Genomic DNA, 11,964 nt, shown 5'->3' with positions numbered 1-11,964 from the left:
CGAGAGCTACCAACAGTGCATGTTTTGCAGGTCTCCTCACAGAGGCCCTTATTCTGATCCGTGCGGCCCGATCAGAATATGCGGCCACGACCGTGCAGGCGAATCCCCGCCTTCCATACGGATCGCCACCTCCGTCCGTACGCGGATATGTGGCGATCCGCATGAAAGTGGACGGGGATACGCCTCCTCCGTCTTAGGAGCAGCCCCTGCATTCGATGGTCGCCGAACATCGAATGCAGGGCCGCACGCTCCACTAGGTCCCGCCACCCAAGACCACACGGACACTTGTCCGTGTGAAATCATGTATGGGGGCGGGCAGCTGACATCCGGCGATGTCAGATGCCCGCCCCCTACACACGCGTCACGGCTTCATTACCATGCATACGCCCTGCGTTTGCATGGGAACGCCCATGAAACGCGGGGCGTATGCATAGGGTAATGAGGCTAAGTAGCCCCTCACGCCCCTCTACGCCCCCTGTGCGGCGTGTAAAGAATACGTGCGGCGAAATCGCCTGCACATGCGCAGAGTGACCTCTGCACATGCGCAGACGATAACCATCGGCGGGACGACCGCATGCAGAATCACAAGTGAGCTAATTAGCTCCATCTGTGGATCTTACAAAATGTGTCAGTGAGTGCAGCTGTGCAGCAGCTAGGTTGTCTGGGAAATGTGAACTGTTGGTAGCTCTCGAGGGCTAGGGTTGGCTACCACAGCCTTAAGGTATTAGACTTGGAGAGAAAGTGCAGAGAGATAAGAACGACCAAATCAGCTCCTAACTGTCACAATACAGTGTCTATGTTGACATGGACACTAAAAAAGTGAAAAACTCAAACGGTCAACGGGCTTGTGTTGACCTTTGACCATGTTGACCTAATGCATGTCGACTTTAGGAGCTGATGTGTTGAACTTTCGCCTGTCGACCAGGCTTGCCTATTCTCCCGGAATTGTCGGGAGGCTCCCGAAAATCGGGTCCCCCTCCCGGCCCCCCTGGGAAGGTGGGCAAAAGTCGGCAAGTATGCTGTCGACCAATACTGGTTGACCTTTTGAATGTGATACTCTGGGACAATACAATAAAAAGGGGATTTTGGGGGGAAACCAGCGCTAGGACCATTTGCTTTGGTAACAGACTTCTGGGGTGAAATGTAATAGGATGAGAGATTCAGAAAGTGAGAGATTTGGTAAGAAATCTCCAGGTTTTTTTAAAGCGCCAATCATTTACACTGCAAAACCAGTCTGATATTGCAGTGTAAATGATTGGCGCTTTAAAAAAACCCGGAGATTTCTTACCAAATCTCTCACTTTCTGAATCTCTCATCCTATTACATCTCACCCCAGGTGTCCTTTTATAGCTGAGGATGAAGTTATCCCACTATTCTCTTAAAAACAGACACTTATTATTTCTATCACGTGCTCACATAATGGTGTTCTGTTATTGCCGTCTGAGATGTGCAATTCCTCCCCACGCATGTGTGTATCTACAGTAATTTACTTTGGGATTTATCACGCGTGTACATAAAGGTATCTGGATTTATCACGCGTGTACATAAAGGTATCTCATACATGCCTACTTTTGAAAACTAGTTTCAGGGAGATTATAGTTGGTAGCAGAATTTTGCACAGCACCCAATTGAGGGGGCGTGTCATGCTCCAATTAAAGGGCGTGTCTAGTTCCATATATGGAGAGATTGTGAAAAGAGACTGCGAACGTGGCACCTAGAAGCGGGAGGGTGTGCACTGCTACATCTGAGAGGAATCTTTTAAAATTATTTGTCTCCAGATGTAGATGATCCCCAAAGCAGTTAGTAAGAGATACTATACTTGGTAAAGTGCTGGGAAATGGTGCTGATGATTCAATGTAAATGTATCTATCTCTTATTCCCCCCCCCCAAATGTAACAGTGGGCTAGGTGAAATGAGGGAGATTGCTAGACTAATGAGGGAGAGAGGGAGATTGCTGTTATTTCAGGGAGTCTTCTGCAGAATGCAGGAGGATAGGAAACTATGAGGTATCTTTGGAATTGGGCTTCTGGTAACCACTATTCCAGGGGTGGGCATTTATTTCAGCTGGGGGCCAATTAATACTTCCAGCAGATATTGGAGGGCCGCACTCCAGAAATAGGGGGTGCGGTCACTCATAAGGGGGTGTGTATTTGAATGTATTGTAGCACACCAGGGGTGACATTCTATGGGATGCGATTATCGTTTTTTTGCGGTAATTAGACCACAAAATGGCGATATTGCATTTTCCCATTAAATCGTTTATTTAATGGGATGCGCTCAGGGACTGAAATCGCATATTATGTGCGTTAAGGTATGCTGAATAAAAATGCGAGATCAATTCGCATTTTTATCGCATCCAGATGTTTTCGTATAGAAAACTATACAAGTCGCTTATTTAATGCAATGCGCATTTGCACATCGCATTATTTAGGTGACTAATTATCGCACTTATTTCAGACCAGGGTCTGTTAGGCGAATTAGCCAGAACCCTGCACAGATCGCAATGTTCTGTGCAGGGTTCTGCTGTAAAAAATAAAAGAAAGGGTTAAAAAAAAAAAAATAACGAGCGCGGGGTCCCCCGCCCGAGTATAACCAGCCCCGGGCTCACTGAGCCGGTGCTGGTGACATAAAATCAGGGTCCCGACAAATAGGGGTCCCCTTGATTTTATGAAACCAGCACCAGACTCAAGGTCCGGCGCTGGTTCCCAAAATACGGGGGGACAAAGTGACTAGGGGTCCCCCGTATTTTAAGAACCAGCACCGGACACAACCAGCCAGCAGGGTAATGCCACAGCCGGGGGAAACTTATTATATAAGCTCCCGCGGCCAAAGCATTAACCCCCTTGGCGGTCAGCATGGGCAGGGGTCCTGGGGAAGTGGGGACCCCCCCAATGAAGGGGTCCCCCCCCCCTCCAGGACTTACCAGCCCATGCTGATAGTCCGGGGCTGTCCCCGATGCCCCTGGGCGGTGGGCATCGGGCTGATGACTTGTGTAAAAAAAAGAATTAAAACTATTGTTTTATACTGGCGAACTATCAGTCCCAGCAAGTGAGGAGTCCGAGGTCGCCGCCGGGGACCAGGTAAGTTGGATTTGCTTCCTTAGGTACCCCTGGGGACTACCTCGGATCCCGGACCCCGGATTCTGCAGCCCAGGAGCCCCGGAACCCCAGGACCAGCCCCGGAACCAGGACCAAGGCCCCGGAACCGGACTCTTCTGCCCTGGAGCCCTGGAGGACGGACCCAGGATCCAGGGACCGACCTACGGGCTCAAGGTAGGTAAGTATCAGTGTGTGTGTGTGTTTTGTGTGTATTAAAGTTTTATTTTACAGTGTGTCAGTGTGATTTTGTGAACTATTTTTTGCACTGCAGAACTACAAGTGCCAGCGGGCCCTTTAATGCCCCGCATGCTGGGACTTGGGGTTCCCCAAGTCCCAGCATGCGGGGTAGGCTTGCTGGGACTGATAGTTCGCCAGTATAAAACAATAGTTTTAATTCTTTTTTTTTACACAAGTCATCAGCCCGATGCCCACCGCCCAGGGGCATCGGGGACAGCCCCGGACTATCAGCATGGGCTGGTAAGTCCTGGAGGGGGGGGACCCCTTCATTGGGGGGGTCCCCACTTCCCCAGGACCCCTGCCCATGCTGACCAGCCAGGGGGTTAATGCTTTGGCCGCGGGAGCTTATATAATAAGTTTCCCCCGGCTGTGGCATTACCCTGCTGGCTGGTTGTGTCCGGTGCTGGTTCTTAAAATACGGGGGACCCCTAGTCACTTTGTCCCCCGTATTTTGGGAACCAGCGCCGGACCTTGAGTCTGGTGCTGGTTTCATAAAATCAAGGGGACCCCTATTTGTCGGGGACCCTGATTTTATGTCACAAGCACCGGCTCAGTGAGCCCGGGGCTGGTTATACTCGGTCGGGGGACCCCGCGCTCGTTTTTTTTTTTTACACTTTGCGCTGTCCTGCAAATGTGCGATTTTCAGACATGAAAATCGCACATTTTCAGGACTAAATACAGCGCACCACTTCGCACTTTTCAGCCTCCAATGCGCATCACATTAAATATGCGCATTTTGACTGAAAAATGCGATTTCTAAAAGTGCGATTTGCGGCGATGTGGTGCGCAAATAAAACATGCGCATTTAGCGCAAACCATAGAATCTCACCCCATATATCCCTTTTACACATCATGTAACACAATAGGCCCCTTATACTTGCCCCTTACATTAGTAATGCCACACACCTGCCCCCATTAGTAATGGCACACACCTGCCCCTCACATTTCCACACACCTGCCCCCCTTAGTTATGCCACACACCTGCCCCCATTAGTAATGCCACACACCTGCCACCATTAGTAATGCCACACACCTGCCACCATTAGTAATGCCACACACCTGCCACCATTAGTAATGCCACACACCTGCCACCATTAGTAATGCCACACACCTGCCACCATTAGTTATGCCGCACACCTGCCACCATTAGTTATGCCGCACACCTGCCACCATTAGTCATGCCGCACACCAGCCCCCATTAGTGATGCCACACACCTGCCCCCATTAGTGATGCCACACACCTGCCACCATTAGTGATGCCACACACCTGCCCCCATTAGTAATGCCACACGCCTGCCCCCATTAGTAATGCCACACATGCCCCTCACATTTCCACACACTTGCCCCCATTAGTGATGCCACACACCTGCCCCCATTAGTCATGCCACACACCTGCCCCCATTAGTCATGCCACACACCTGCCCCCATTAGTAATGCCACACACTTGCCCCCATTAGTGATGCCACACACCTGCCCCCATTAGTCATGCCACACACCTGCCCCCATTAGTCATGCCACACACCTGCCCCCATTAGTAATGCCACACACCTGCTCCCATTAGTCATGCCACACACCTGCCCCCATTAGTAATGCCACACGCCTGCCCCCATTAGTAATGCCACACACCTGCCCCCATTAGTGATGCCACACATCTGCCCCCATTAGTGATGCCACACACCTGCCCCCATTAGTAATGCCACACACCTGCCCCCATTAGTAATGCCACACACCTGCCCCCATTAGTAATGCCACACATCTGCCCCCATTAGTGATGCCACACACCTGCCCCCATTAGTAATGCCACACACCTGCCCCCATTAGTCATGCCACACACCTGCCCCCATTAGTAATGCCACACACCTGCTCCCATTAGTCATGCCACACACCTGCCCCCATTAGTAATGCCACACGCCTGCCCCCATTAGTAATGCCACACACCTGCCCCCATTAGTAATGCCAAACACCTGCATGCCAGCCTTGAAAAATGGCGCCAATTGCAGCCCCATGCACTCACGACAACTCACCCATCCTCAGAGGCGGCGCTGCGGCTGTAGTGACATGCGTGGGATGGGCGGCTTTTAGGTCAACATGTGTCTAGGTCGACATGGGTTAGGTCGACAGGGTCATTGGGTCGACAGTAAAAAAAAAGTCGAGGTTTTTTTTTTTTTTTTACCCCTATGGCGACACAGTCAACATAAACACTAAAACGTACCACCACGTCCGCTCGCCATGCTTCGGGCACACTATTCTATTCTCTCACCACGACCCTTGACCCTGGTCTATTCCAGGGTCGGAGACACAGGACTTACGACACGGGTGTGCCCTTTCACACAGAAAAGGACTCGTGGTATTCACAAAATTACCGGGTGGAACTGCTTCACCCGGCAATTTTGTTTTCTGTCTGAAAGGGGTATAAGATGGGAGTTTTATAGAAAATGGGCTTTTGCTATTGACAACCAAGCAGATTATATATATATTATCTTCTAGAAGGTGCTAAATAAATACTCCCATCGGATACGGTTCGTTTTATCGAATGACATTGGGTCGAATGTCATTTGGTCGACCCCACTAGGTCGAATGTGTAAAAAGGTCGACATGGGTTTATGTCGAACTTCCGACTATGTCGACTGCCATTAGGTCGACTGGGGTTAGGTCGAATTGCTCTTTTTGTTTTTTTTTTGGCCGAAATGTCAACAGTGTCGACGTGGACACTGTTGACATAGTGAATCGGTCGCTCGCGATGCTTCGGGCACGGTGGCTCGCTTCGCTCGCCACAGCTTTAATAACCTCCTCCACGCCCTAGTGGATGGTAGGGCATGAACCACCGCCTGTCGGCACATGTCGGCACCAAAAAAAAACCAAAAAGAGCAATTCGACCTAACCCCAGTCGACCTAATGGCAGTCGACATAGTCGGAAGTTCGACATAAACCCATGTCGACCTTTTTACACATTCGACCTAGTGGGGTCGACCAAATGACATTCGACCTAATGTCATTCGATAATACGACCGTATCCCCTCCCATCTTAGTACATAAGCCCTATTGTTGTCCTGTGATACAAGCGGTCAGGGCCTGTTTATGTAGTGCAGGTTAATGACATTGGGTGAGCAGGGAAACACTGTACTAATATAGCTGCTTCCGTCTGTCTATATACACACACACATTTTATATTCTGAATAAAAGTATTTAATGTGACTCTATGTTGACAATGACTTACTCACCGTATATACTGATAGCAAGTGTTGGTCATGTGGGTGCAGCTGGGTAATAACCTCCGTAATCAGGATTTTCCACTGCAGCCTAATAACGATTAACGACAATGAGAACACAGATAACAGGTAATATACACAGTAATGACAGTAATGTACGGCCTGAGGGAGAGCCAAGCGCCTGATGACAACCAGAGGGAGAGCCAAGCGCCTGATGACAACCAGAGGGAGAGCCAAGCGCCTGATGACAACCAGAGGGAGAGCCAAGCGTCTGATGACAACCAGAGGGAGAGCCAAGCGTCTGATGACAACCAGAGGGAGAGCCAAGCGTCTGATGACAACCAGAGGGAGAGCCAAGCATCTGACACCAACCAAAGGGAGATCCAAGTGCCTGACACCAACACCAGAGGAAGAGCCAAGCACCTGACACCAGCACCAGAGGAAGAGCCAAGCACCTGACACCAACACCAGAAGGAGAGCCAAGGGCCTGACACCAACCAGAGGGAGAGCCAAGTGCCTGACATTAACACTGGAGGGAGAGCCAAGGGCCTGACACCAACTCCAGAGGGAGAGCCAAACGCCTGACCCCAATCAGAGGGAGAGCCAAGTGCCTGACATTAACACCGGAGGGAGAGCCAAGCGCCTGACATTAACACCTGAGGGAGAGCCAAGTGCCTGACATTAACACCTAATGCAGCCCACACACGCACCGATCCCGGCGTGCGTTGTGGGCTTAACTAGCACACATAGCATCGCATCGTATGCCTTGTGCATACGATGTGCATGCGATGCTTGTACTGTGCGATGAGGTGCCGCGGGAGCGCGCACCCCATTGTACAGCATTGCACCGCCCGCATCGGTGCGTGTGTGGCCTCCTTGAGGGAGAGCCAAGTGCCTGACGCCAATCAGAGGGAGGTCCAAGCGCCGGACACCAGCACACTGTGATGCCCAGCTCAGGAGAATGTGTGGTGGGGGCACCTTAGAAGTTCAGCATCAGCTGTTTGCATTAAGTCCAACAATGACGCCTCTCTCAGAGTGAGCCTTAATTTTGTGATAGACTAAGGGGCGCCCCCCAGATTTTGGAGCATCTAGGCAGCTGCCTAACAGTAGAGGAATAGTACAACAATACATGAAGGGGGTAATTCAGACCTACTCACTAGGCTGCTTATATTTGCTGCTTAGTGCGCAGGTAAACGCAGCCCTGCCGAATGAATGCACAACCCCTCTGCCGCCCGAGTCCCCGCGCTATGCTGCAAGCAGATGTGTACGCTTTGACATCCGGTAAAGTAAGCCTGATGTGACCTCATCCGCCAACCCCCAGCATTAATCACACCCCAGAATCCTATTCACTATACAGGAAGTCATTTCTAATCCAGATTCAGTGCTCGGACGTAAGGACCACATGCCCTTGTGGCTTTAAATGATCAATGGCCTGAACTGAGAAGGGGTGGAGCTGAAGCCAGCGCTGTATGGGTGTGACCAGTGCTGTGTGGGCGTGTCCTGTGCTGTATGGGTGTGGCAAGCGCCATGTGGGTGTGTCCAACCATTACAGTATCAGTTCCAATGTCTCCCTAAACACATAGAAATAGAAACATTGTATCATTTTATGAGGAAACTAGAAATACACTATAAAAACTTTACGGCAGATACATACAGTACATACATACATACATACAGTACATACATACATACATACAGTACATACATATATACAGTACATACATAGAGTACATACATACATACATACAGTACATACATAGAGTACATACATAGAGTACATACTTCTGCAGTTGAGGAATTGGGACACTATAGTAGAAGAGGGTGTGGCCTTGTTACATGAGGGTGTGGCCATACCACATTGGGGTATGTACAGACATTAGTGGGCGTGCTGGACCCTTCCCAGCATAACACCCCTTCAGTGCCACGTGCACCTAGCCCTCGCATTGGGCAAGTGGGGAGATGCGCTGTACTGAGGCCTAGCTAGGGCCTGAACCCTCTGTAATCCCCCATTGCTGCGCCCCCTTATGAAGTCCCAAGGACTTTGTACCCACTGCATCCCCTTCTCTGTGCAACTGTTATTACACATGGTGATGACACAGAATATGTATGCCCATATCTGAGTTCTGGACAGAACCCCTGGTAATAGGAGAATCATAGGATGGAGAAGGTCCTGTTACTAAGGATGTAAATATAGATTGTGTATGACCCTTATTAATGGCAGGAGGATCAGCGAAAACACACCAATCGCAGGTGCTTTATTAAAAGTGGTAATCAACGCAAGGCAAATCCATGTCGTGTTAAATGATTGCCGCTTTAAAAAACAAACATCCAAGTTTGTCCAACATTCCACACCTACAGAACACTCGGCATAAGTTTAGCCCCTCCTCTATGCAAATATAGTACAATCACATAATTTTCCCCATGAAAGGGGGATGATCCCTAATGATGGGATTAGTTTAGCCCCGCCCACATCGCCACACACCTGTTTCTTATCTCTCTAGGGAAAGAAAATGCAGAACCGGGGGGCGTGAACGCAACGGCTACTTGATTGTGGTACACAATGTGAGACTACCAGCATTGTGAATCAGGGGGCGAGTCTTCAGGCTAGGGTCAGGAGTGTAGGGGGGGGTGGATCCAGCGGAGCACAAGCTCCGGGCGCCAAGAGATCAAACAGCGCCGGAGCCATGCAGCCAGCTCCCACGCCCGCCCGCTCCCCCCCACCCCCGCTGTGCCCAGCTGAGCTCAGTTGCCCTGTCCACCGCTATTAATACCCCTTTCACACCAGAAATGCAGGGACAAACCCGGGAATTACATTCCCGGGAGAAGCAGGGACATTCCCGGGTTGGGACCCTTTCACACCAGAAAAGTCCCTGCATTTTCTGGTGTGTGAAGGGGGCGGGAAGGAGGCCGGCAGTCGGCGGGATGGCGTCGGGCAGTCGGCGGGATGGCAGCGGAGGTGGGCAGGAGGTGGTGAGAATACTCACCCCGGTTGCTTGTCCTCTGTGCAGGCCGGGGATCCACACAGGCGGCAGCTCAAATGACGGGACAGGGGCGGATGAAGATGACACAGCTCTCCGGCGCCCTCACTGCCACCGGAGAGCTGCGTCATCATCATCCACCGCCTGTGCCGTCAATTGCGCAGGCCGCCTGCGTAGATTCTCGGCCGGACAGGACACAGAGGACCGTCAACCCAGGTAAATATACCCTACCCCATTCACAGCAGCCAGGTCCCGGGTTGAACCCGGGAAAATCCCTGTTACCTAGCAGGGTTGGATTGCCGGCAAGTTAGCCTGGTAATTTGTCCCGGGAACCTTTCACACCAGCAGTAGTACCGGGTTGTTCCTGGACTCAACCCGGGAATTTAGGCTGGTGTGAAAGGGGTATAAGTCTCCCGCTGGACCGCTAGCCAATAAGCACTTGCGGTCCAGCAGCCAATCAGAAGCAGTATGGATGGCTGCTGGACCGCAAGCGCCTATTGGCTAGCGGTCCAGCGGGAGACTTAATTGAAGATAGCGGCGGACAGAGGCAGCTCAGTCGGCCAGAGCGGGGAGTGGGCGGGGAGGGAGTGGGGGTACGGGCTACAGTCCCCCTTGGCAACAAGCTTTTTTGTCTCCCTTGGCAACAAGCTATTCAGTTCCCCTTGGCAACAAGCTATTACAGTCCTCCTTGGCAACTAGCTATTTCAGTCCCCCTTGGCATCGAGCTTGAAGCCCCCTGGCATCAGGCATGAAGTTCCTAGCAATGAACATGTAGGTACGTGGCACTTATGTGTCAGATGTGTAATGGGCATTACGGTTTGTTATATAGTGTGTAATGGGCATTATGGCATGTGGCTTTATGTGCAATGGGCATTATGGCATGTGGCTTTATGTGTAATAGGTATTACATAGTTCGCTAAAATGTGCAATGGGCATTACGGTGTGTGGTATAATGTAAGGCCCCCTTTTCGCCGCGCAAGAGCCCCACCTACTACAAATCGGGAAGGGGGGGGGGGGGGGGGGGAGAGATGCAGAATGCCGACATGGTAAAATTTGGCATTAGGAAAAGTCAACTTGTTCATTGTCGTCTTTACGACTCTGCTGACATTCTCATGACAGAATAAGCAATGTTGACATTGTAAACATATAACATCCCCAGCCGGTTTTACAAGGTCTGATCCGTATATACAGAGCACATGGCACGTCTCACAGCAGTTCTAGAATAGACCTTTTATTTACCCTACAGAACCGCTCTGCACACCATTTCCCCGGGTAACGTGCGGAGTGCTGCGCGTATGTGACATCGGAGTATTGGGAATGTCAACAGCTCTGCAGAATCCCTCCAAAAATAGCTTGGAATGCCCCAGAGCCTGGAACACAGGTCACTGCTGCTGGGCGTCCACCCAAAACCAGACAGAGCGTTCTCGTATCAGCCTGTAACCTATGTGAGTATCACACGCACTGAGGCATTGGTACGGGTAGTATCACACACGCTGAGGCGTTCGTACGGGTAGTATCACACGCACTGAGACGTTGGTACGGGTAGTATCACACGCACTGAGGCGTTCGTACGGGTAGTATCACACGCACTGAGGCGTTGGTACGGGTAGTATCACACGCACTGAGGCGTTGGTACGGGTAGTATCACACGCACTGAGGCGTTCGTACGGGTAGTATCACACGCACTGAGGCGTTGGTACGGGTAGTATCACATGCACTGAGGCGTTCGTACGGGTAGTATCACACGCACTGAGGCGTTCGTACGGGTAGTATCACATGCACTAAGGCGTTCGTAAGGGTAGTATCACACGCACTGAGGCGTTCGTACAGGTAGTATCACACGCACTGAGGCGTTCGTACGGGTAGTATCACACGCACTGAGGCGTTGGTATGGGTAGTATCACACGCACTGAGGCGTTGGTACGGGTAGTATCACACGAGCGGAGGCGTTCGTACGGGTAGTATCACACGCGCTGAGGCGTTCGTACGGGTAGTATCACACGAAATGAGGCGTTCGTACGGGTAGTATCACACGAGTTGAAGCGTTCGTACGGGTAGTATCACACGCGCTGAGGCGTTCGTACGGGTAGTATCACACGCGCTGAGGCGTTCGTACGGGTAGTATCACACGCGCTGAGGCGTTCGTACGGGTAGTATCACACGCGCTGAGGCGTTGGTACGGGTAGTATCACACGCGCTGAGGCGTTGGTACGGGCAGTATCACACGCGCTGAGGCGTTGGTACGGGCAGTATCACACGCGCTGAGGCGTTCGTACGGGTAGTATCACACGAGCTGAGGCGTTCGTACGGGTAGTATCACACGAGCTGAGGCGTTCGTACGGGTAGTATCACACGAGCTGAAGCGTTCGTACGGGTAGTATCACATGCGCTGAGGCGTTGGTAGGGTAGTATCACACGCGCTGAGGCGTTGGTACGGGTAGT

This window comes from Crinia signifera, chromosome 9, assembly GCF_055691185.1.
Source record: "Crinia signifera chromosome 9, ASM5569118v1, whole genome shotgun sequence".
Lineage (NCBI taxonomy): Eukaryota > Metazoa > Chordata > Amphibia > Anura > Myobatrachidae > Crinia > Crinia signifera.
The sequence above is the reverse complement of the archived record's forward strand: the minus strand, read 5'-3'. Positions refer to the sequence as shown.